The following is a 27270-nucleotide window of genomic DNA, read 5'->3' as shown; positions in this document are numbered from 1 at the left end:
GCATCTGCTGGATTTCTTCACAGGAAAGGTACTTATAATTTAAACTAGGGTGTGTTATTTTGAAACTATGCAAACAGGGGCCTCCCCGGTGGCGCAGCGGTTGAGCGCTGGGTTGCGAAGCTGCCCGCGGCCTCTGCGGTGCCGGTTCGATCCCCGGCTGCTCCCCGGCCACCGGAGGAGGGTCCCACATGGCGCGCAGACCTCTGCTGCCGCCCGCTGCTCCCCTCAGCAGTGTACTTCGGTCCTTCTGCCTGCTCTGCTCCCCGCTCTGGCTCTGGTGAATTCTCTCACCCTCCCGCTCTTCTGACTGTACCCAGTGCATGTGTAAACAAAACAAACAAATAAATAAATAAAAAAAAAAACATGCCTCTATTAAAAAAAAAAAAAAACTTAAAAAAAAAAAAGAAACTATGCAAACATTTCTGCTCAAGTTTGCTCAATAGTTTCAGCATCTGTCACTGGATCTTAGCCTGAAAAATAACTGCTATGGTAGTCTAATAAAAATTTTCTATTTCCCTAAATGCTTCTATATTTATTACTTGGAAATTTTCTGTAAGAAAAGAGCTGCCTAATCTACCTCATCCATTCATTTAATTGTTTGTTTATGTCAGTATGGATTCATGGGTATTTGCTTTGTTCTATGGGTTATAACTCAATATAATTGCCCTCTATTATGTTTCTGTAATTGTTTCAGCTTTGGTTTCAGATTGGCTTCCTTGCCCTCACAACACACCCCTCTCCTTTTTTGAGCACTTCCTTGCTTTTTTAGCAACATGAGATACTCATGGTTTATCTTGTATTTTCCCTGTCCCAGCCTTGGAATCAAACAGTTTTCCAAGAGTCCCTATTTCCTTTCATTGGAGAATGATATGTAGAAACTAAGATCCAGAGCTAGGTGTGCTCACTGCCATTGGGATGTCATTGCTTCGGGTACCTTGCAGCAGCTAGGAAAACATATGTGAGTACTAGAAGCATGCTTTGTACATATGCTCGCTTATACCTCTCTCTCTTCCTTCTCTTTCTTTCCCTCTCTCTCTCTCAAGTATATACTTCAAACCATGAGTTCATACTGATACCTCTGACTCCAGCCCAACATCACTGTAGCCTTCCTGCTTTTCTTACATGTACGTTCTTTTTCTCTGATACTGAGAAGTCTGGCTTTCAGTATCAACAATATATTTAATTATTTGCTCATTTCTAGTATATACACAAAGTAGTTTTGGAATTGCTAATCTATAGCCCTGTGAGAAAAAAAATTTACTATCTAGAATTTAGTATTTGTGTACAGTTCTTTTTGCCTTTAGCCTGACAGAATCCAGGCGGATTTACATCATTTCTTTTCTTCATTATTTCCTTCATTATAGTTATATTATTCATCTATAAAATAGTTATTATAGTTTTAATATTATTTATAATATTTATAATAATTAAATATTTATTATAATATTTTTATGTTAAATATAATATTTTATATTAAATATTTGTAAAAATTAAATATTATAATACTTATAATGTTTAATATTATTAATAATATTATTGTAATATTATTACAGTTTTATTAGATTTGGGGTTCCCACCTCATCCTTGCTGATTTTTAAAAAAATTATATACAATACAGTTCTCTTTGTGGCGTGTGTAGCTCTGTGGATTTGAAAACTTCATGTTAAGCATTTTAAAGTTGTTTTTCTATGTCCATAAAACTGGAGTCTTTTTTCTTGCCTTATGTTTTTAGTCATTTCTTTTTACTTTTCAAGATGCATTATGATAACTTTATGAATCGGTCATTGCCGAGAGAGATAAGTATCAGCATTTCTATGGTTTACATAAAATAACCCAAAGTTGAGGGGCCCAGTTGAAGCCACTGCTTCACATTCAGTGCAGTCACTATTTTCCATGGTTGAAGCAACGCTTGTCTGCAGTCAGATTGGCTGTGTTGTCAGTCTATACTGGCCCTTAAGCCTGAAACAGTTGGGGCCAGGGCTGGGAGAAAGAGAAATATTACAGGCAAGCAGCTGTTCCTCTCTCCTTTCCTTCCTTTCTTCAGCAAACATCTACCAACTGCCTACTTTATGCCAGAGGTTGTGTAGGCATTAGGACTACACTGGTGGTTAAGGCTCAGGTCTTTATTTCAAGGGTTTCACTTCAGATGAAGAAAATTGAAAATAATCCACAATGTGAATGACCTCCCTTGCAGTTGGGAAATGTTATAGCCTGAAATATTTAAACATAAGACAGTGCAGTAAGTGTTCTGATAAGGAAAACACCCAGTGAGAATAGGTACCTACTACATACTGGGAAGACACTGTGAGGAAGGAGTCTCGGAAGAACAACATTGAGCTACATTTTGTAGGACAAGTAGGAGTTTGGGGCAGAAGGCAGTAAACATGCTCCAAGAGAGACCTGAAGACACAAATGATCCTGCAACAGTGGGAAGAAGTTCTGGGTGGTGAGGGAGGGGACAGTGTCAGAGCCAGGGAATGGTAGGAGGCCACCTTGGCAGGGGCCAGTGTGAAAGTTTTTTGTAACTTGCTAAGGAGTTTGATCTCATGAAAGTGGGGATATCAGGGAACAATTTTGGGAGGAGGTAGGGCTCCTCCTCCTAATTTTACATTTCTAAAGATATCTCCATCAGGAATGTAGAAAAGGGACCAGTTGTGGAGGCAGATGGGAGGTAAGACAACTAATAAGCCAGACTTTTGTGATATTCTGCATAAGAAATGATGGTCTGAAGTAGGGCAGTTTCAGAGGGGACTGAATGCAGGTAATGGGTGGACTCTGGACATGCCCTATAGAAGTTAATGACAACTGAGTGAGAAGAATGAAGGAGGCACCAAAGATGATCCCCAGATTTTTTTTCTCAGGCAGCTAAATAGATCATGGGCTAATTTGCTTTTTACATTAAAAGCAGGTTACTTTTCTTCTAAAGGAGAAGAGCCTTGCTAATATTATTCATTTTCATTGAATGATCAAATATAAGAAAGTTTCATGACTCCAGGTTATTATCTCTGGACCTCACTGAAGAAGATAGGAGAGTTTCCCAGTTCTATGGAGAGAAGGTTATAATTACAGGGAGTTCCTGGTTTGTTGTGCTCAGGCAGCACTCAGTGCAGTTACACAGTCTTACACTCAAGAGCCTTTGTGCTTAGTTTTTTTGGTTTTTTTTGTTTGTTTGTTTTTTTAATGATATATTTATTTATTTATACAAGCACTGGGTAAGTCAGAAGCAGGAGGGTGAGAGAATTCACCAGAGCCAGAGCAGGGAACAGAACAGGCAGACTGAGCAAAGTGACCCTTGCTGGCAGAGGGGATCGAACCTGTGCTGCAGAGGCTGTGGGCAGCTTCGCAACCCAGAGCTCAACCGCTGTGCCACCAGGGGAGGCCCCCTTTGTGCTTGGTTTTAACCTCTGTGGACACTACCTGAAATTCTTTGTAATTCTATCTTGAATCTATGTTTTGTAAGTGAAGTTCAAGCAGACAATAAGCATGTACTGGGACATGGATTCTCAACTCACTTGTGGTCCTAATCCCTGGGAAAGGCTCTCCAATTAGTCCCCAACTACCAACCCCTTGACCTTGGTGTCCTGCCTTGCCCCCCCACGTGCCCTTTCAATCCCCTGCCCCAGCCTTCCCCTCCCAACACCTCCTCCATAGCTTCAGATGCCCTCTACCCCTAGTGAGGACCTCGTGGGGAGGGGTGGTGTAAAACAAGGACAAAGCAGTGGCTGACCCACCCTATGCTGGCAGTTCCATAGCACTTTCAGTTAGACACCTGGGTGGCACTTCTAACCCACCCCTTGTATCTTGCTGTGTTTACAGCCAGGCTGGAAGCAGCTATCCCCTCTATCAGAGAAACTGGAAAGCCACTAAAGAGCTTCATGGAATTGTACTCATATGACTGATCCCACCTTGTCTTTATCTCTCCTCTAAAAAAGACATGGTTTATGGATTTTTTTGCTTTTAAAGAACGAGGGAGTCAGTAGGCTGTGATCAACTTCCTTACTCCTTTTTAAGTTTTTTTTTTTAAGATTTTTTATTTATACAAGTACAGGGGGTACAGGCCAGTGGCGTGGGAGGGTGAGAGAATTCACCAGAGACAGAGTGGGGAGCAGAACAGGCAGACGGACTGAAGATACTGCACCATGTGGGAATCTCCCTGGCTGGCCGGGAATCGAACCAGCACTGCAGAGGCTGCGGACAGCTTCATAGCACTGCGTTCAACCAGCTGTGCCACCACCACCAGGGAGGCTCCTTTAATCCTTTCTTAACCCAGGTAGAGTTTCATAGGTAAGGCACCTCTAAAATTGGGAATTGGGCCCACTGAGCCTCAACAATTCCACTTTCTAGTTGATGAATCCAAACAACAGAAAGCAAAGAAGATGAAACTGGTTTCTGGATCCACATGGGAGAGGTAGTGAGGAGACACCTGCAACAACAGCAGCCCCAGAAACTCTATCTTCCTCTTAACTCCCCTCCCTGTGGCCTCCACCTTGCAGGTTGTTCCCCAAAACCCAAAGATGTGGGGTGGGGTGGAGTAGGGAAGGGTGTAGTTGGTTTTCTGTTACTGTGGTCAAAAATCCCAGCGAATCCTCAATACCTTAGGAAGGAGAGACAAAACAACCTGCGAGCTGAAGAAGCAAGCATGCTACCTGTCTCTAAGCTTGCAATAGCAGCTGGCTGTTGATTCTGCCCTGCTCAGTCCCCGGAACACTGATTCCTCCCTCCGTGGAAGCATCCCATCGCTAAAAACCCTTACAGGATGTGTGAGAAACTCCTTCCCTCTTAAATGGCTGACTGAACAAATTTAACGGAGGCTGTTACCCACTGAGTTTGGTATCAAAGCTCTGAGATCCAGTTCTCTTTGAGTTTTTGCTTTCATCTGGAGTCTCTCGCCCCCTGCCCTCTGCTGCCTTCAGCTGCACAATATCAAACAGCTGGAGTCTGGGCAGCTCCAGGATCCTGGTTTCTCAGCCTAATATGTGTGTGTGTGTGTGTGTGTGTGTGTGTGTGTGTGTGTGTGTGTGTAGGGGGTGGCGGGGAGGGTAGAGAACAGACAGAGTTGAGGAAAGTAGTGGTTTCATGTGGGACTAAAAGGGGCCTGTGCTTGCTTCAGAGAAACTGATATCTTGGGAAAATAGTCTCTTAAAACACAGTGTCAACAGACAGATTGCAGTTGTCTGAGATTTAAGGAGTATGCAAAATCAAGCATGTAGCATGGCTCACAGAAATGGCATTGGGCTACTCTATTTTCCATTTCTCTGATCTAGCTTTACCTCTTGCTCAAACTTTTATAGAACTTATATAACTGTCACGCATGGAACACTTGCCAAGAGTCATATTACAAGCATGCACACACAAAATGTGTATGGCAGATAATGGCATGGGAACTGGTGAACCAGAATAAGCATTAGCCAAAAACAACTGGCATAGTTGTACCAGATGACCCACTAAGAGTCATGTACTGAGGGAGATACTTCATACATATTATTTCTAATTTTCACAGATGAAGAAACCGGGTTTTATGGTGTCCAAGCTTCCACTGCTTGTCTAAGACTGGATCCAAACCCAGATTTTTCTTGATCAACAATCTCACTTTTTAAAAAACTGCCTTCCTCTTCCTAAAGTCTGCTCTTCCATAGGCAGCCTTGAAAGGATCTGGAGACTGGTCCTTTAAAGTCAACAGAATGCATGGCCAGGAGGAATGCCGGGTTGGCAGCACTGGGTTAGAGAAGTCAGTGCCAGCAGCTCAACTTGTATGGGGAGTAGATGGCATTGTACCAGGCTCACCTATAATTCTGCCTGAACCATGCAATTTAGGGTTTAATTACACACTGTCTTACATTGTTTACTAATTGTTGCACAGGTAACTCTTATAGTTTCATTCATTATTCTTCATTCAGTCATCAAATTTTTTAGTGCAACTGTGCAAATTCCCTCTCCAGCGACCTTTGTGATACCCAGCATGGAGAGTTAGGGAACTCAAAGAATTCATTAATGTCTCACTGAAGAGCAAATGAGGGCCAAGTTTCCTAATAATAAATTAATGAATTAATGTTTGCATTTATCTTGAAAACATATTGCCCAAATGAAAACTCTATGTATTCAACAGCTAGAATTTTAAACTAAGAAGTTGAATTCACAAATATTTTACTTCTAGTGCTTCTGATCAAGATAAAAAGTCTTCATCCAAACATTAGCTCTGAGAACAGGAATGTATACAAAAGCCAATTTACTAATTACTGTTAACTGTGAATTTTAGTATCTGGCCTTTGATCTTAACTCATACATCAGAACTTCATTCTCAAGATATACACTTCTTAGACTCTTCTATTAATTACAATTGCTGAGTTACCCTAGCTCTTTGAATGTTTTTGGATGCTCCTTTTAAAAAAGTCATTTGGACAATGTATGCAGTTTCATTTTGGTTATATGCCCCATACAATTCCACCCCCTTATTTTGACCCTAATCCTTCCTCTCCTTCTCCCTCCCACCCCAGTAGTGTGTCTCTGGTTTATAGTTGCTTGTTGATTTTGATTTTTTCTTTATTATAATTAGTCTTTTTCCTGGTCCCTTATTTAGGTTTTCTAAATTCCTGTTATGAGTGAGACCGTCTGGTATTTTTCTTTTTCTTTCTGGCTTATTTCACTGAGCAAGATCCCCATTGTGCAAAAATGAAAAATGATGTAAGAATTATATAAGATAAAATATATTAAACATAAAAAAATAAAGACCATCAAAAAAAAAGTCATGTGGAAGCCCACAAAAGTTTTCTTAATAATTTAACAAAATTTAACAAAATTCAAGCATCTTCTAAATATCCCTTTTTCACTCTGCTAAGTAGCCTGTGACTTGTGAAACAGTTGCGGGGGAACGGCAAGTGCATTGCCCTGGAAAAACCCTCGTTTTGGAATTCGTGCTGCCACTTAGTTGTTGCAGATCTTAGGCAAGTTATTTAATTTTTCTTATCTGTAAATGGAGATACTTAACCTGTCGCAAAGGGTTGCTGGATGTACACACCGAATCCAGCACAATGACTATAAAAAGTATGTGCTCAATAAACGTTAGTTTATTTCTAGGAGGGTTGTTGGAAAGCTAAATAAGATCATAGTATATTTAAGTTTATATTGTATGCAATTATTGTTCAACTCTTCCTACTTGAATGTTGTCTCCACTGTAGTGAATATTTGGCAGTTGTTTTCTTTATCTGGGTAGTACAGTCATCCAAACTGGATAATTCAATCAAGTCTCCACTTGGGCCGCTGTGTGTGATGATCTCATTGTTGTTGAGAGAGATCTGAGAGATGAAAATGTACATTGGAACCACTAGAGGACAATTTGGCAATACCAGCCCAAAGCCTTTAAAATGTTTTATCTGTTGATCCAAAACTCCTACTCATAGGAATTCACCCTTAGGGAATAATCAGAATTATAAATAAAGGTTTATGACAAGATGTTTAGTCAACTGCAATGCATGATCATAATAAAAATGGAAACAATCTAAATATATGACAATAGACCAATGGTTGCATAAATAACAATCTCTCTCTTTGATGGAATAGTACACAGTTGTTAAAGTTTGAAAAAGATTCAATGACAAGCATGGGGGGAAATAATCACATTAGAATGTTAAACTTTAAAAGCAGGATAATAACTTGTATAAACAATGAATACAATTTTGCAAATTGTGAATAAATCAGTGAAGAAACTGACTTCTGCTTAAATCATCCAATGCATAAGAAAAAATCAGTACAAAATATCAAATAAAGATATCCTGTTTATATTGCCCTTTTAAATATCTTCCAATTCTGATTCAGTTGAATTACATGTTTAGAATAGATGAAGTACATAAATTTCAGGTGATTTTTATTCTCTCTTTGTGCTTTTCTATAGTTTCTAAATTTTCTCCAATGAACATATTTTATAATCAGGAGAACAGATTACTATTAAGATGGGGGAATTATCAAATCGCTGTTTTTTTATTGTCCACATCTTCATCATTTCCCCAGCAGAATCCTCTCTCCATTGACCCCTCACAACCAAGGGGTTCCCTGTATATATGATACAGGGAGAGTGTTGGCAGCACACTGAGGATGGATCACCCCTCTCATATTGTCCCTCTCTGGAATTCCTTCCAGTTCACTCTGCACAACCTTAGTGACACAGTGACTTATATCAGACGATAGTCCCTGCATCCCCCCTACCAACATACTAAATGTGATGATCATTTCCACACTAAATACTTTTTTCTTGGTAGAGGCCCAGAAAGGACGATGCCCGAGGTAATCACCATGAACTGAGAGTGGAGAGTAGCCCAGACTCTATCTAAATGGTTGAGGGGCCAGAGCGTGGTGGGGAGGGTTAGCATAGGACAGCTAACAGACAGGGGAGGGGAAGAAGAGAGAATTAGGTAAGGAACTGGCTCCAGGCAAAGGAGAGAATTCAGAGATATAGTGTTCTTAGAGAAGTATTTAAAATAAACACAATTATGTTGATACGGAGAGCCATAAAAATAATAAACATATCTGAGGTGCCAACAGTTTGCTTGATGCTGCGGAGTTAAGCCTTCTCAATTAAGCTGTGAGCTGCATTCTGTCTCAACTCTATGAGAAAGATGAGCAGACAGGTTCACAGCCTGGGACAGAGGGAGGTACAAGGCAATGGGTTTTTTCCCTGGCTAAATAGTGTTGGTAAAGACTGCAATTTTTGTTTTCTGTTGTGCTCTGACATGTTGACTCAGAACCCAGGGTGTATGAACCCAAAGGCCAGAGGGGAGGGAGTGGGGAGTCCCAGGAGAAAGTCCTAGGGGAGACAAAGTAAAGGGGTAAGAGGCATCTCTGAGATGCTGAGCAATTGGTAGTCTATATAGGAGAATAGAAGAACCAATCTGAGAACTTCCTGTACTTCCTCCTGTTCTTACTAGAACCCCACATTGCTGGGAGAGTGGAATTTTGGTGTCATCTTTGAAAAACAGTAAAATGGATACCCAGCTTGGAGCTGTGGAAAGAGGGAGTATTTTCACTGTAGAAAGCTAGCTGACCCACCCCCTTGGGAATTAAGATTTCTGTACCTTGGGTGGCTCCCAGGCCATTGTGTGAACATCACAGAATGTGATTAAACGAACTTGCTATTCACCCAGGCTATGTGGTATAGCTTATTGGAACCACCAATATACATGCAGTGGACCAATGATCAAAATGTGGCGAGCAGACCTCTCCTGTCTCGCCCGCTGCTCCCCTCAGCAGTGTACTTCAGTCAATTTGCCTCTTCTGTTCCCCACTCTGTCTCTGGTGAATCCTCTCACCCTCCCGCACCTCTGGCCTGTACCCCGGTTCTTCTATAAATAAAATAAATTAAATAAAATAAATAAAATAAAATCTTTAAAAAAAAGACCAAAATGAGTCATGATATACTGAATAAAATGTTTATAATACCCTTTTAAACATTTATTCAGATTCAACTTAAATCATATACTCAGCATAAAGTATGTATTTTTGCTGATGAGAAACAAAACAGCAAATTGAGGCCCAGAAAGGATAATTAACTTTCTCAAAGTCACACAGTGGCTGACCTGCCCCAGGGGGGAGTCAGGTATCTTCATACTCCCCACTCTTGGCCTGCCTGACCAACTTCAGAAGAGCTTCCCCACTATTTTGGCACAAATTTGAGGCTCACTTTGAACCAATGGCTTACAACTTAGCATCTTGGTTTCCTCAGCTGCAATATGCAAGTATGGGCTGGATGATCCTTCACAGTCTGTTTCATCCCTAAAGAATAGTAAGAAGACCCAATTTGCCATCAGCTCAACATTGTTTGACTTTTCAATACCTGAAGTGGTTTTTATTAAATGCTGGACCAGCAGCATCTAAGAACTTAGAAACCCACATTCTGGGACCTACACTGGATCTGCTGAATCAGAAACTCTGGGGTGAGCCCTAGCAGTCTGTGTTTTAATAAACCTCCCAGGAGGATCTGATGCAGTTCAAGTTGGAGAATCACTCCTCTCAATGCTCCCTTTTCAACACTACAGGGAGGGTGTAACACATACACACAAGGAGGTAACCGAACTTTTCTCTGGGGCCACTGTCCCTCTGCCCCCTTCCCCCTTTCACCCTTTCCCTTGCTTCCCCCATCCCAGATGATGAATGGAGGTCAGGGCAGGGCGCTGTCAAGGAGGACGGGGCTAACCCTCCCTCCCCAACCTACTGGGTGGGTCTGGAGCCGCAGTTGGGGCTTCACGAAGACTAGATTCCCAATCATTTTCTCCACAGTCGCTGCCCCACTTTATTTTTCGGGGGGGGGGAGAGGGAAGGGGGGCTTTGATTAATAACAGAAAGTTTGCTTTAAATCATGTGTCCAAAAGTTTGTTGGCAGAATGACGGAACAGACTTTTGAGAGGGGACTATTCGGAAAAGCCTGCGGGAAAAGGAATGTGGGCCAGAGGAAGGAGGGGGAGCCTGTGAGAGCAAGGGTCTCAGGTGAAGTGAGAAAATGAGGGGGTTCAGGCGAGCCCGTGGGGGTGTGAGAACGGCAGAGGGCAATGCTTTCGATAACGGCAAAAGAAAGAAGTTGGGTGAGAGCGCAGAACCAAGGCACGACAGAAACAAAGTGGGTGTTTGGAGCAAAACTGCCCCGGAGTTTGGGGGACTATTTTTTTTTTTCCAGCTTCCTTTCCAAGTCTTTTTCTTTGCTCCATTTCGCTCCTCCCCCTCCTGCCCGCCTCCTTGCTCCCCTCCTCCTTCGCCGCGCGCGGTAATGGGAGGCTCCTAAGCAGGAGAAGCAAAAGAAGGAATTGTTTGCGAGTTCAGTCATCCAAAAAAGCTTCTTCCATATGGAGGGACCGGGTGCGCGGGGCGCGGCGTCCCCTGCCTTGTCCTGCTGCTGCCGCCGCCCCTGCGGCCCCCGCTTCCTGCCTGGGGGACCCTGAGCCCCGGCCCACCGGTGCCAGCCGCCGCGCGCGCACACACTCACACTCACACTCACACGCGCGGACACACACGCGTCCTCACACTCGGGCCCGCCGCGCCGCACGCGCCCGCCGCACGCGCCCTCCCTTCCCGGCGGGCAACTTCTGGGGCTCCGGCTCCTTTGTTGCTCCCGCGGCGGCCGCGCTCGGGTTTGCGGGGCCCGGGGTGTCCCCGTGCGGCGCGCGGGTCCGTGCGGCGCGCGGCGCGGTGTGGGTCTCCCCGCGCCCTCCACGCCGGCCCCGGCCCCGGCTCGTCCTCCCCAGGCTGCCCCGGAGGTGAGTCACGGCGCTGAAGTTTGTTTTCTTTTCATAAAAAGTTGCGTTTATTTGCTGGATTGGGGAGGAGGGGGTGGGAGGCGGCCTCGGGCCGGGCGTCGCTGGGGGCGCGCCGGCCGCGGGAGCCCGGGGTGGCGCGGGGCTCCGGGACTCGCGTGGGGCTGCGGCCGGGGAGGGGCGCGGCGGGCGGCGGGGTGCGGGCGCGCGGGCCCGTGGGGTCGCGGTGCCGGCGGAGCCGGTGCGCCCCGGGTTCCCGGAAGCTTCTCGGGTGGAAGAAGGGCCGGGACAGCCTCCAGGCTTCCCGCGAAGGTTGACAGCGGCGCTTTAGCCATTTGCGCCAGGCCGTGGGGAAACATCCATGGGACCTCGGGGTCGGCAACTTGATGGAACCATCCAACACCCATTCGGCTTCTTGTGGGGGTGAGAGTTTATTGGGTTGGCGTTTTTAAGGGAACATGGTAAGATGAGGGACCCAGCAGACCGGATCCGGAGCGAAACAGCCCCAGAAAAGCATCCTGAGCCGGAGAGGTTGGGGGGTGAGGCTGAAGTGGGGTGTCCCAAGGTGCCTGTGGCGTGGGGGGCTGGCGCAGCGGCGAGAGGGATTGTGGGGGGGGGAGTGGGGGTGCGGTGTCCTCCTGGGGTTGTGCTCTTGGGGGTTTTGTGTAACTGTGAGGTGGGTGAAAGAACCGCTAGAACAAGTGGGAAGGAGTTTTGGGGAGGGTGGAGGAGCCCAGCAAGAATTCTCTGCTGGATTTTTGAAGGATCTGTTTAGCTTTCAGGGAGCCCAATGTTAGTTTGCTTTTCCAGGTGACAGGAGATTTTTAAAGAATGGCGTGTTGACAGGCAAACGTGAAGAAACTTAAGGAGCCCTCGCATTTGTTTTGTTTTGGGGACGGGGTGGCAGTGAGGGTTGCTTGAAAGGCTGTCCTCTTCTCTAGAGATGTGGCAGTAGAGCTAAGAATACCCAAACCGCACACCAGCAAGTCCTAAACAGGCACTTTCTGGGTGTGGTGGGGTGTTGTGCTGTTCCTCCATCCCTTCTGGACAACTTCAAGCTGTTTTGCATAAAATTTTGCACCAGTCTTACCTCTCTGAGTGGACTGAGTGAAAAGTACATTTTGGTTTCGGGTCCTTGTGCCACTACCAAGTGCTCAGCCCACATTTGTCATTTCGTTCTTTGTTGCCAGAACTTGCAAACATTCGCCACTGAATAAATGTCATTTTAAAAATTCTTAATGCGTAAACATTTCTGATCCATTCCATGACATCACAGCCCACCTCTGTGAGGGTTTTTTCATTCCTTTGGTTACAGCCAATAAATCAGTCTCTACTTTCTCAAGGGCAGCTTGCAAAATACTAAAACACAGTGTTGTTGGACTGAAGTGGGGGCTGGGGCACCCATAACATCTGGATGACCTGTTTGCTGAACTTTATGTAAGGGAACTGAGGCAAGAGCTTGGCCATTTTGAGGTGTGTAACAGGTTTCCCAGGAACATTTCTGAGGACTTATAATTGGCACTTTTTAATGGTCTCATAATTGAAACCCAGAAGGTTCCCATGGTAATCTCGAAGCACCTTGAGGTCAGTGGGACACAGGCAAGGTGGAAACAGTGGTTGAATTATGATCTCCCTGCCAGATGAGATTTTGGAGTGAGTTTATGGAAAGAGGTAAAAATGGAAGAAGTGAGAGTTGCTCATTGCACCACTTTGTTGACACACCTGCCCCCCCCCCCTCCCGTAGATTTATTGCTTCGAGATTGGCCCTTCAGGAAGCTGGAGGCTGTCAATTCCTATGAAATTCCACAATTGAGATGTTAGACACTATCCCTTTCTTTCTCTTTCAAGAGATTTCAGAAGGGCAACATTACCAGAAAAATGTTCTCAGGAGAAATTGCCCAAGCCACAGGTGTTGGCTTTACTTGGGAGAGTTGGTTAATAGAGGCCAGGATGGTTGGCTCCTTAACCACAGCTGGGAAGGGGTGGGGGGTGGAAAGAAAACAGAGAGGACCCTGCTTGGCTGTTAATTGGTTGGTCAACTTGTGATAAGAGGGTGATTTATGTCCTTTCCATTCCCCAAATGGGTCCAAAGATTCTCCTTTCTTTGAAGTGCTCTTTCAAGTGTTTGGGCTCCCAGCTCTCTCCAGCAACTAATGTGTGGTTTCCATGCCTTAAGAAGGAGCAGGATATTTTACTCACGAAATAATTCAATTGACTTCTCCAGGGACCGCCATAGTTTAAGCAAGGAAGTCTATCTAGGTCACAATATTCCATGGGGCAGGAGGGGTCTGGATTCAGATCTCAGCAGTCGCTGACATGGTTAGTGAATAAGGGTTTCTCTCCCTGCCTTTCATGCTAGTAAGAAGATGCCAAAGAAGGCCCAAGAGCACCCGATAATCACCTCTAGTACTTTATGACCTCTGGATAAGAAACTATTCACTTGGCACCAAAGCACAGTATACATTCGGTGTGTGCTTTCGCCCCTTCAAGTGCCAAGTCTTCTTGCTATCTGGAAAAATATGAAAGAGGGGAGAGGGCAGGAAATTGGGGAGGGAAGGAAGGAAAGTGATTTGTTGTATTTAAAAAGATCTATTTAACTTAGGAAACTTCTTGTTATCTCTATATTTCAATTCAGCAAATGTTTATAGTACATCAGACCCTGGGCTGGGAGCTTTCCTGTCCCAGGAGAGTAAGCTTTCTTAGTCAAAGGGTGGTTCTCTAAATTGCCCCTTCCAATTTTTATTTATTGCACAATCCCCTACTAATAATAAAGAAAAAGCTTTTAATTACCCACAATCCCACAACGCAACCTGTTTTTGTTCATCCATGTACAGACCTACTTTTCACATAGCTGAGACAAAAATATACTCATTTGTAGTCAGACAGTCCTGTACATTTTTGGACCAAAAATTCTGCTATTGTTAAGAATGACCTAACTCCTAAAAGTGCTCCCCCATGGAGCCTTCACCTGTAATGTTTTCATCAGTTATGAAGCTGAATCAAATACTGCAGGCTTGGGATAGAGCAGAGTGTTTGTTTTTAAATTGAAATGGATGTTTACAAAATGCCTTCCTAAATAGGACTTTTTACCCTTCTAGAGCCCGCAAGCTTGGTAAGGTATAGAGAGGTGAGGTGGAATGCAGGAAGCAGGATTTAAAGAGTTCAGTTAAGTGGCACTGCCCTTAGGATTGGGAAAATTGAGTTGGGAGTCTTGGCTCTGCCTGTCAACTCCATGCACAGGAACTGAAACCACTGAACTAATTGCTCTCTGTGTCTCCAGTGCACTGAGTTAGACTCCCTCCCTGAGCCTGTTCAGTTTTTCTTGCCTTTTTATTATTCCACCCTCTGTACCATCATTCCCAGTCCTGCTACCACCGAGCTTGTTCATGCCCTTGACAATTGGTGCTGACACATGGCTAGACCCCCCCACTGTTTTCCTGTTGCCACCCCACTCATTCCTCCATCACTCCCATAAAAGAATAACCACCCAGCTTAACTGTGTAAGTTTACAATCTGGCCTTCTCAGCTGTCTTTCATATGACTGGGTCCACCTCATGACACTATTGCATCAGTTGAAGCCAGGTTGACCTATCAAGTAGCTGGACTGCAGTGTTTTGTTGGGTTCATTCCTTGCTTGCAGCCTTACCACCTCGAACCTCCTCCCTACAAGCCCCACATTGTATGAAGCCTATCTCTGTAAGCATATTTGATGAATATTGATGAAAGTGGACTGCTAGATGCAAAGTTTATGGTTTTGTAAGATCAACAGACGAATGTAATCATTGTCCTTGATTGTTCCTTTCATATTTTAGGAAGAAGTCAGGTAACTGAAGATTTACGTAAGCTGGTGATCTTAGAAAAACTGCTTTTTCTCTTTAATCCATTATAAAATGTATTAATAAGGAATATAACAGTGTGCCTTATAAAAAAAAGTAATGCTTCAAAACTGTTTCTTAGTTGTTCAGAAGATGAAACACATCTCTTTTTCCTCAGTCCTAGAACAAGCTTTCTGGAACTCATGACCCATGAAGTCCTGTCAACATTCGCAACGCCTGAGGGTAGCAACAGTGAAGTAGAAACAGGTGAGGATTTCTGCCCACAGTCTACTATCTCTGGTCTATGGGACCGGTCAGATTTTTCAGGTTGTGTTGTATGTAAAGACAGAATTTCTCATGTTTTACTATTGCTAATGTCCTGAGTTGAGCAGAATCTGAATTAAACCGGTTGATTCTAATTCAACTCAGATACTGTTTAGTCAGAGCCTTAATGACCTGTCTGCCCTGAAGTGGCCATATGAACCTCTGTCCCTACCCTTACCCCTCCCTATCCCCGCCCTTTTGCTTTTGGACGTGTTGGATTCAAACCATTTACTTTGGGATTTGGAGTCTGAGGCTGCTGTGGAGAAGCCTGGCTCAGACTTGGGCTCGGAGGGAAGCCCTGTGTTTATGTCTCTGTCAGTGGTATTACAGCGAACGCCTGGTGATCTGATGTACCGGGTAGTGTTTATCCCACAAAACCCAGAAGGATTCCGTGTCGTCCTATCTTCTGAAATAAAGTTAGGAAATAATTTCTCTTTTCCTAATGGTGAATTTGGCCTTATCTTCAAAGAAGGCCTTTGATGTTTAGGACAGGATTAGTGGGCAGTAGAGGAAATCACAGGAGAAAGATCAGCACCAATAACACTCAGTGAACTCAAATCAGCTGCCAGAGAAAATGTTGAAGAAGGTCTCAACTAGTTATCCTGGTTAAAATAGGAAAGTACATCAGAGGTCAGTAGGACTGAATGAAAACGAACTCAAACAAAGCTGAGAAGCAGAAAGTATGGCAAAGGAATGTTTATTGTCCTCTAAAATGAGTTGGACAGCACGGGACGAGATGAGGGTGATGACGTGTGTATAGATAGGAGCCTTCATCCTTTCAACAGGCTTTTATTGAGCACTCACTATGTGTCTGAAATCAATACCAGAGTCCACGCCACTTAAAATTCCATTACTGAAGGGAAGGGAAATGCAGGGCCCTGCAGGACAAACTGCAGTGTTCAGGCCCTTGGTTGGGCCAGTTAATAAAGTGTCCTGAGGGAGGAGAGTCAGCATCTCAGGCTGAATCTTATGGGCAGAGTTGGACCTGGCTGCAATGTTCCACCTCTACATATTCATGATTTTCTGAAAACTTAACTCTTTCTCCACAGGCAATCTGCTGTTCCTCTCCTTGGAACAGGAGAGTTCAAGTTCAGAGCATATATATATTTTTTTAAATTTGAGGAAGTTAAAAACTGAAATCTCTGCATTGAATACAGAATCTCAGAAACCTGAGTCTTGAGACAGTTTCTCTACAACCAGTTACTAAATAGCTTTCAGTGGGGAAAAGGAAAAAATGTGTGATTTTTTTTTTTCTCTTTCTTGTCCAAGTCAGGTTTTAGTTGAGAAACATATTCTAGAAACATATGCCTGAATTCAGCTTTTAACCTTTCATTTCCATGTGCCCTTTGTACTACTGTCTGCAGTAGGTTTGCTTGGCTCTGAAATGATTGCCAGAATAGCAAGTAAGGGGACATAGATTTTAGGGACAAACAGAAGCGGCTTAGCTCTCCAGTTGCCCAGGAATGAGGAGAGGAAATTGTCAGAAAAGATGGGAGCAGCAGGTGAGAAAGCATGTGAAACTGACTGACCTTAGAGGTCTCCCACTCCCCAGATTGAAATGGACTCTTGAAGACCTACCTCCCTTCCCCTTCCCTCGACCTGCCATAGTTTTCCAGAATAGCCCCAGTTCAGTGCTTTTACTAGTCTGAACTTACCCAGCATTAATATCCCAGCAGATTTATTAGGCATGGGTCACAGTTAATTGGAGAGGAAAATTGGGGGGTTCTGTTCTTAATTATTTCACAAATGATCTCCCCTCCTGATTCTCTTTCCACTTTTCTCTCTAATGATTATCACCCCACAGTGGGGTGATAGCAGCTCTTCCTTTTTATGTATCCGTGCCTCCTGAGAGGGATTTCATCATGCTCTCCATCAGCACAGTGCCCCTTTTTTCAAGTGAGATAACATAAAATGATGGAAACTCATAGCTGTCTACTATGAATTGATGCTTTGTAGTAAACACATTATATAAAAATCTGCTGTGTTAAAGGCAAGGGTTAGATTCTAATGGAGCTTCCAAAGAACAGGCCTGCAAAGATGACACCTGAATGCTTCCTGGACACCTTTGGTAGTCTGCCATTAAAAAGGCCAAGTCAGCTTCAGGTGAAAGCCCTTCAATCAGGTGCTTTTTATTCTGTAGCCCTCTGTTGTAGAGAGGGAGATTGGGTAGTGAGGCCTGGCTTCAGCCTGTCTGGACTGTGGCAGCTTGCCAGCAAGTTTCGCTGGGTGGTCTTTGACAATGGGAAAGAGGAGGGGTAGGGGAGCTCAGCTCCCCTGCCCAAAATGGAATAACAAGGTTGGCAACCGATCCCCTTTGTCATTGAAACACCACAAAGGTCTGAGTGGGTAGAAAAGAACAGGTTGCTAAAGGCAACATTGTGGTGGAGTTCATTTTTGTTCCTCTGATTTTATAAATGCAGCCTTGCATTTGTGTGGTGAGCCTCCCTCCCAAGGGGGTGAGGGCACACGAGCAGCAGGTACCCTCCATCATGGGAGGGAAGAATTATTATTCTCACTTATCACATGGACAAGCAGACCTCCCGGTGCAGCCTTTCACCCTGCCACTCAGGAATCCGCCATGGACCTAGCAGACAGGCTATCAAGGGAACATGCCTTCTGCCTTGTCCTTTCAGCGATGTGCGGAATAGTGAGCGCCCATTGGACGCTAGGCCCTTTGCTGCGCACCATAAGCACCATAAGCACCATGCCTGCAATTCCCCAGCACTCCTAGAAGTTGGAAAGTATAATCCTGTTCTGCAGGTGAGGGAGCTGAAGCTTATTTATAGTGACTTGTTCTCACCTCACAGCTGATAAGTAACAGAGCCAAGACTTTATTGCAAGACTGCTGACTCCAAAATTTGGTTTTTGCAGGAAAAAAATACCCAATCTCTACCCCCTAAGCAGAGCCGCCTTAAGCCTGGGGGAACTTTCTTTTGCAACAAAGTGTAAGGAGCAGGTGGAAGTCTTTATGAGACTTGCATTAAGAGATACAAATCGAAAACTGGAAGGTTTTGAATGGCCACGCAGCAGAAGCCTAACGGGATCCAAGCTTTGCACCTCAGCGCATGTCAGACTTTGCAGACAGGACTGAGAGCTGCCTCCATCTTGGGTCTCACTTCAGAACATGTCTCCTGATCCCTTTTCCCAGCCCCTAGGATATTATCTGAATTGGCTCTCCGAGTCTCTGCTACTGTAGCTGCCAACTCAATCCATTTGCTCCTAGGATCTCTGCAAGTCTGATCAAGCACATCCTCTGTGCCCTCAGTGGAGTGAGGGAGAAAAGGCGTTTTGCCCAGCATATACTTTTACTGGTCAGGAGAAGTGGCAGCTTGTCAGAGAAATACCCTGGGGAAGGAAGTAGAAGCTTTGACAGACAGGTAACTGACAGGAGATGGTACCTTCCAGGCAAGTATCGCCGGGCAGCCAGCAGAAAGAATTCTACAGGCAGTTACCTGTAGAAGAGCCAAATAGACCTCACCCTACTGGCTTAGGAGAGCAGTGGAGATTTACCCAAGAACATGCAGTTATCTTCAGTTCCCTGTTTCTCTTGATCAAATGTGGAGACCCTGATTAAGGATATTCTGGATTGGGGGATAATGCACAGGACACCTGGTTTTAAGGTACAGTTTTGTGACTAAATTAGTTGGGTAACTGAGAGGAAATCACAGAAACTCTTGTGCCTTTTTCTTTGTCCTTGCCAGTTGCCTCTCAGAGACCATGAGGACTCATAAGGTGGCACCAGGGAACACTTTTGATTCACAATGTTCCTGCTTACCTCAAAATCCCAAGGCCTCTGGCATCTGCACTCACCCTGAATGAGTTAGGAGATAAGATACTCCAGGGTACTGACCACTGGACAGAGTCTGGGCAGAGGGGCTACCTCTGCTTTTGTGCTTGTGTTCTTGTTTCCTAAGGGTAGGGGCCTGGACCAGAGGTCGTTAGGTCTTATTGCCCAAAACCCTTCTGGATTGCTCCAGAAAAGCCGCCTTTCCCTTCCTTATGGAAAGTGGTAATGAAGGATCTCAGGGTCCAGCAGGAGTTGGAAGAAGACAAGATCTCACGGCAAGAGGATCTGGGTTCACATCCTTCCTGGGATAGGAAGGGACAGGAGTCTGGGAGTTTCTGAAGGACATTATCTGGGAGGACACACATCTGGAGTCAGTCTTACTAAGAAAAGAGTGACGCGCTGGAGAAAGCTAGTTGCTGGCAGGAGGGAGCAGTATTTCTGGGGTCACTTCCAGGTTTAGGACTGTACTCTGATTAAGGACAGGCTTTATAACTAGACAGGGCTGGATTTAAATCCTGGTTTTGGCACTCACTAGGTCTATGACACTGGGCCTGCTACCTAAACTCAGAGACTCCAGTTTTCTTAAGGTTGTTGCAAAGAGGAAGCAAGATGATAACATGTAAAGCACATGAACTGCACAGTGAGCATTTAGTAGGCTATTGTTCAATGAAAAAGAAAGGGGAGCAGAGTGAAAGGAGGGTTGTTGATAGATTGGGCAACTAGAAGGAGGAGTAGGTGGAAGGCTGAGCGAATGGAACCCTCACAGATTCAAGCCTCTACAGAGACAAAGGAATTAGAAGGTAGGGAGAGAAGGGAGCTTATGCTGGGGGGCAAGGCCCTTTCCCAGGTGTCCCAGGCCTGTTCACTGGGAAAAGAATTTCCCCCCAGTCTCCTTCCACTACCTCTTCCCCAATTTAACATTTTCCATTCTACCAGTTAGGTTAGAGACCTGGGGGATATCTTTGACTTTGTTCTTTCTCTCATGCTCACATTAAATTATCAAATGATACAGCCTTTGCTTTTAAAATATCTCCAGAATCCTGGAACTTCTCACCATCCCAATCTTCTATCCACCTTTCTTACACTGCAGTTGCTTCCTGAATATTCTCCATACCCTGTAGTTTTTTCTTCACAGAGAAGTCAGGGTCAACTTCCAAAAGAGTGTCCAGACAGCGTGATTTCTCTGCTCCAGGCTCTCTATGGTTTTTCATTTTTCTGAAAATTCCAGACACCTTCAGTGCACCCAGTCCCACCTCTTGCTGCTTTGCCCTCCCTTCTCCCAGAGCCACTCTAAGCCCCCCATTGCTGCTCCTCAAGCCATCTAGACAACCTCCCTTCTCAGGGGCCTCATACTGGCTCTGCCTCTTCCTGGAAGGCTGCACAGCAGCCTGGTGTCTGCACAGCACCTTCCCCCACTTCATGCAGGTCCCTGCTTCACTGCTGCCTTACCCTGACCTCCTTGTGTGAAACCTCACACCTACTGTCCTCTCTCCCTTCGATTTAATTTATTTTTCCTCAGAATTATTACCTCCTGACATATTTATCTGTTCATTTGCTTGTTGCCTGTTTTCCCTCTGGAATAAAAGATCCATGAGGCCAGGGACTTTGATCCATTCCTCCCTGTCCTCTAACACATGGAATAGGATTTGATATGTGCTCAGTGCTCTTTTTCCTTTTTTTTTTTTTAATACTAGTCTGTGGGCTCTTCTGAATCTCAAAAGGGATATAACAAGAGTTTTCAGAAATTTAAATCATTCCGTCCAGATTTATATCAAAACTGAATTCTGCATGTAGGTGGGGATACGAGGGAGAGGTGCTGAGAGTCCAAATAATGTTGGAGAGTCTGTTTCACAAAAGCATTTCACAAAAGGTGGCAGCATTCAGGGCCTCTGCTCAAACAGCCCAGCTCCTTTCTCCTCCAGGTGACTGACGTCAGGGATACCTGTGGGTGTGCCAGTTGTTCCATCTGTAAAGGGAATGCAAGAATGCCTGTTCACTCTTCCCCATCACCCCCAAGAATTTATTGAGCATCTACTTTATGCCAGCACTGTGCTGAGCTGGGCCTGGAGTTGCAGGGAAACCCTGTGCACCTCCTCCTTCCACCAAGATTTTACAATCTGGTTGTTCATTGGAATTTCCTAACTGTGCCTGGATGACCCACTGTACTGCTTTCTTCCAGTAGCATGGGTACCTGAGTGGAACTGGAGTGCGATTGAATTGGGGTTGGAATCAGCCAGGGACATGAGGGACATGTCAGTGTCCCACGTGGGATGAATCAAGAATAGTTCAGTTCCTCAACACATGAGGGCCAGTGAGGTCAGGCCCCATGTAGGCACACTGGTGACAGAAACAGTCTCCACTGTTGGAGAGTTGACAGGGAAGAGAAATAAAAGGAATAGCATGTTCCGTGACTGATTCACATCGCAGCTCCGTCATTTCTGAATTACTTCTAGATTTAGAAGCTGATGAAGAATAAAAATAAAGATCTCAGTGCTAAATATCTCTTGTGCTAACAACAAATGTGCCTGAGAAATTACACCAAGATCCACAAACCCAACATCTACACCTTTTCAAGGACATGCAAAAATGGCTCAGCCTTCTCATTTTTTTAACTTAAAAAAAAAGGAATACCATTTTTAAAAGCAATTTTAGATTTATATGAACAAACAAATAATACAGAGTAGCCACATACTCCTCACCCCCTCCTTCCCCTTTTACTAACATCATGTTGGTGTAGTACATTTGTTATACCTGAGGAGCTGGTGTTGATACATTATTAACTAAAGTCCTTATTTACATTAAGAAGCACCTACGGCATTGTGCATTCTGTGGTTTTGGCAAATTTATAATGACACATTCAGCATTATAGTACCCCACCTATTCAGCTCTCCCTCCCTCTCTCCTTTCCTCCCCTAGCCCACTGCTCTTTTTACTCTCTTTGTAGTTTTGCCTTTTTGAGAATGTCTTAAAGTTGAGATCACACCATATATAGGATTGGCAGATTCGCTTCTTTCTCCTAATCCCCTTCAGTTTTTTTTTTAATTTTTTAATTTATTTTTTAATTTTGTATTTTTCACATCATTTTTCATTTTTATAAAATATATGCCTTTTCTTTATTAATTTTTTAAATTTTTTTACATCATTGTTCATTTTTAAACAATATTTGCTTCCCCCCACTCCCTCAGGTGTAGTCCCCATAGAGTTTCCTTCACCACAATGGAATATTATTCAGCAATCAAAAAAGATAAAATCATGCCATTCGCAGCAACGTGAATGGAGCAAGAGGAATTATGCTCAGTGAAATAAGCCAGAAGGAAAAAGAAAAATATTGGATGGTTTCACTTACAGCAGGAATATAGGGGAACCCAGTAAGACAACAGTGTAAAAAAAAAATAACAGTACAAAGCACAACAAAGCAAAAACAGACAATTATAAATCAGAGACATAATACAGGGGAGGAGGTGGGAGAGGGATCAGAGGGAGGGAGGAGCACAGGGGACTGAGGTGATGGTGCATGGGTGAAGGAAACCCCTTCAGTTTTAAACTTGGCTTTCTTGCCTTGGGGGGAGCTCCCCCCCCAATACACACAACTAGCAGGGGTGCAGTGGAGTCACAAAGGAGAAGACCAAAGCTGAGCAGTAACCCTCCCCCCTCCGAGCCTGTATGTCTGCAGTGCTTTGCTTTATCATCATCCACTGAACATGCCTGGCTCTGAAGCTACTGGAGTTTAGCCCAGGCTGGTAAACTGTCAAGAGCTGCGTGTGTTTGGGTTCCACATCTGGAAGTATCAGCTGTGCAGACCTTCCCATCCCATTCCTAAATGGAGAGACAGGAGGAGGAGCACATGGGGCTGTTTGCCTTTCTCCTCAGTAGTTTGTTTTACTTGCTTTGGAGCTGTGGAGGAGGGTGGGAAGTGAGCTTCCCCTGGGCAGCCTGCACTCCTTCACATCCACATCCGCTGGCGGCCACGGGTCCCTCAACCCCTGAAGTCAGCCCCGCCCTGGGGCTGCGCTGAGCCTTGGAGCGGTGGAGCACTAGGACCTGTTTTGTGGTCATTACTGAGGAAGATCAGTCAGGCCCAAAGAGATTGAGAACATTTTCCCTCTGGCGAAATGGCTCTTTCTTGAGTCAGCCTCACAAACTAGACTGCCCTAGAAGTGTGATGGCAGGGTACCTAGTACTGGGGTGTTGGGTGCACACCAGTCACTCCAGCAGTGAGGCTTTCTCAGGGCTAAGCAGTGACAATGGATTGCTTAGCGGGACCAGGAGGGAACACCTCCAATGCCACCCTGCTCTGGACCTGTAGTTAGGGAAAGGAAAGTGCCTGTGAAGGAGGGTTCGGGGACATAAGGGTCTGGTGGAAGAGGTGGAAAAGTTCCAGGAGGGAAAAGGGGTATACCATGTAGAGAGATTTCCAACCCGGGGACTGAAATTTAGACCCCCACATCCATTGTTTCCTGTTTGGAATAAACTCAGAACCGAGACCAGCTGTACCTTCTTTGTCTTCTATAAGCAAGCTGTCCTTAATTTTGTTGATAATTATGGAATCAGGGCAAAGCCTTCTGGTCCATCTTTCTGGATCTGGGAAACTGTGGTGGTGATCGTTGGCCATCTCTGCATCCAGAAGCCTTGGCCTTTCCCTCAGTTTGCCTGGACAGGCAGAGAGAGAGAATCTCTGGCCCATGTCACTGTGGGGCTCCATTCCTTATCAACTCCAGCCTTCACCTGAGTCTCCCTCTTCACATTCTTTTCCCTGGGAGTACAGTGAGCACCTAAGAATCCCATATCGGCTTCTTTAAGCACATGGCAGGTAGCTTGTGTCTAGGTACAGGGGCCACATTTTCTAAACCAAGAGGTAATATGTGATCTGAGAAAACACTTCTCCCCTCCCCCCATTTGTAGGGAGAAAATTTCAGAGACTGATTTTATAAGTATCTTGTGTGATGTGCTAAATCACACCCTCTCTCTCCTCACTTAACAAAAGACCAATGAGCTGTTTATGGAGCTGTTATCTCCATGATATTACTTGCTAAATGAGCTAATTTCATAAGGATTGGAATCTTTTTTCCTTTTGAATCTGTATATCATAAATAAGACTGAATCCACTGTATAAACATTGAGTAACAAGCCGGGCAGGGGGGCATGCTGGAACCTCCAGACAGGGTGGTCTCCTGTTAGATGTAAGAGGAATCAAGCATGGGCCTTGCTCTGTGTGGAGAGCTTCAGTGAGTGCTGGTGGAAGTCTCCAATGCAGTCTGGGTCTCCCCTAGTATTTTCCATACCATTCTATAAATACTAGAGCAAAGGCCACTTCTATCCACCACCACCCTACTCCTCACTCTAGGAAAAAGCCATCCTAAATTCTTGGTTTCAAAGACAGGAAACAAAGAGGAACAATGTGCAAAATGGAATCTTAGGCAGGCAGAACTAAATTCTCCCACATGGGAAATTAACCAAAATGCCAGTGCTACTCCTTGCTCTGGATAGGGGAAAGACAGCAAGACCGTGTTTCTTCACATCTCAGCCAAGATGAGGCGTGTTTCCCTGCCTGGGGCTGGAGGGTTCTGATGTGTCTTCCTAGCATGAAGAATGCCACCCACTTAAACTCATGATGCCCGCTGCAGCCTGCCCTTCTTCAGTCCCTTGAGGTTTCATACTGGGCTGTTTCTGGTTATCCAAATGCCCAGCAGTAAGCCTTGCCTGAGAGAGCGCTGTGCTGTTCATGCTTCTGCATGCTTTTGCCCAGAGACATGCCCATAACCATCATAGGGTGGCCTTTCAGGTATCCGTCAGCAGGTTATTGGGTGCTGTGCCTGCTGCCCTAAAGATGGGTATGACCTAGAGTTTGACTTTCCCCAAATCCAAACGAGAAGTCATTTCACATTGAAATGTATTCTCTCATTAGATGGTGCTTTTCTCAGGTGCTCCACCACCACCATAATCATTATTGTTTTGCCTTGAAATAAGTTGTTGATTTATAATTCTTTCTCAACAGCTCTTATTCTTGGAGAATTTGACTATTTAGAGTTTTGTCAGTTATGGTATATTTGAGAAGTTTATATGTAGTTAAATGGAGGCCCCCCCAAAAGTGATAGTTTTGGAAGGCCAAACCAGTTTACTTATTGATGTTTTTCACCTGGACCTCAAAGCCTCTGTGCTTGTTTTCACCAGGAAGAGAAAACCCAGTCAGAGTTGAGGATGTCATTGATATGCTTAAGGGTGCTGGGGATTCTGCACGGGGGCAGGACCTCTGAGCCCCCAAAGCTAAGGGAATAGACTTGTCAGCCTCTCCTCTGACTGTAGCCAACAGAGGGGCTATTCAGAGGTGAGGCTGCCTCTTTGGCCCAACACTAGGGTACATCCCCCTCCTGCACCAGAACCTGTTTCCTCACTGAAACCCACGTGAAAGTGTTCTTTGGCTTAACGAAGACAACGTTGGGTAGGTGGGTGTGTGTGTGGTAGTGGACTTTCTTGGAAGATGGTGTAGGATTGGGAAGGTTGGGAAGGATCTTCTAGTTATCCTACTGACACAGTGTTTTATTGTTACTTGTTTATTTAAAAATCCAAACACATGAAAGAAGAAAGAAAAGTATCACACACTCTACCCATCAACTGGATTCAACAAGTTTTTTTTTTTTTAATACTAGTTTGTTTTCGTTACTATGCTCTGTGTGCCAGGTGGGACAAGGATGGATGCCACAAGTTTACCCTCTCCAAAACATGTGTGTAATCCTGTCTTCCCACTCCACAATGGGAAAGGCAAGAAATTGGCCAGGGTCACTGATGTCCCAGTGGTTCTGTGATGCTCTGAGATGTTCCTTTGCCCTGTGTGAGTTCTTAGTGAAAGCTTGAACTTTGTCTTTGGATTCCCAGTGCCTAGTTCTTAACTGGTGTTCAGTAAACATTTATTGACTTGTAAGGCAAGTGGTTCCATGAGTTGGTGGTGGATGCCCTCTGAACAAACATAAATCATCTCTGTTTAGTTAACCATTTGGAAAAGGGAATATGTGATGGGACTCAGACTAAGGGGTCATTATCTGAACCTTGGGGGACACTGAGTAGGAGAAAGGGTTGTATGTGATCCATGTAGAATTCAGGAGCTCCTGGTTTAGCCCAGTAAGAGGAAGTCATCAGAGAGTGGGAACAGAAGAGAGCTGGATCAGAGCTGCTCTCTGTCTGGTCCCCAGATTCAGGCCCTGGGTGTGGTAGGACAGAATTCTGAGAATGGAGACTCCAGCTCCAGATCCATTTTTCTGGGTGGCCACAAGCAGTCTGCCAGCCGCCTGCCCCACCAGGGCCCACGTGTCATTTCAAGTACTGTTTTATTCATTTTGCAGTTGGCAAGGAGTGAGCACCAAATGTGGCAAATGGAATCCACTTCCGGCCTTTAGAGTGTGGGGCAGCTGGGAGCTCTGTGCTACTCTGGGCAGAGGCAGTAGGGGTCAAGGGTATGAAGTGGGGTGTTGTAGGAACATGCGGGAGATGCTACAAATGTTTCCCCTCAGATCTAATTTGGGGTGTAGCCAGCAGGGTCTTCAGACAGGACGTGCCAAGGCCACCACTGACCTGGGTAGGGGGAAGTCTTTAGACCCTGGAACCCGCTCTTTCTACCCTCCTCTCTCTTTTTCAGTTACACTTACAGCCCCATTCTCCTCCCCTTCCATACGTGCATTGTGTGTGTGTGTGTGTTTTAACTTTTATTCTTGGCAGAAGTTAAGACACAAAATGGATTTGGAAGGAGATGAAACCAGTCTGGGTATATGCTGGGCAGCAGCAGCTTCATTCCTGGAGTGGGAGGGCTGAGGACAGGGAAGGGCGGGACCCAGATCTCAAAGGTGGGGGCTGGGGAGCAGTCTCCTTCCCAGTAGGGGCCAAACTGCAAATTGATTCCTTGGGGTTGATCTGAAGCTAAATAGACTGAGCCATTAACCCTTTGGGATGTCAAAAAACCAGTTGCAGGGAGTCACAGTCTTCTGGTCCAATATGGTGTTAAGTGAATGAGGGGCCCCAGGGTGGCTAGCACCTATTCCATTCCCAGAGGCCTGTGAACCCTGGCAACTGTTCTGCCTTTGTTCTGGGAATTACTGATGGCACTTTAGGTTTAATGTGC

The 27270-nt window shown here is 45.0% G+C and overlaps 1 protein-coding gene across 3 annotated transcripts in view; it reads left to right on the top strand.

The window, feature by feature from the left end:
* Nucleotides 1–11176: 11176 nt before the first annotated feature.
* The window catches only part of BOC (BOC cell adhesion associated, oncogene regulated), an 87252-nt gene continuing 71158 nt past the window's right edge, over nt 11177–27270 (top strand). For 2 of the 3 annotated variants that reach the window (XM_037525547.2, XM_037525544.2), the window contains exons 1-2: nt 11177–11237; nt 15228–15316. The gene's annotated coding sequence lies outside the window, so the exon portion shown is untranslated. Of the gene's footprint in view, nt 11238–11481; nt 11658–15227; nt 15317–27270 lie in introns of those variants that run through there. The other variant, XM_037525545.2, reaches the window with a different exon arrangement.

This window comes from Talpa occidentalis, unplaced genomic scaffold (genome assembly GCF_014898055.3).
Source record: "Talpa occidentalis isolate TD23 unplaced genomic scaffold, MPIMG_talOcc4v2.1 talOcc4.4, whole genome shotgun sequence".
Classification (NCBI taxonomy): Eukaryota; Metazoa; Chordata; class Mammalia; order Eulipotyphla; family Talpidae; genus Talpa; species Talpa occidentalis.
The sequence above is the reverse complement of the archived record's forward strand: the minus strand, read 5'-3'. Positions and strand labels throughout refer to the sequence as shown.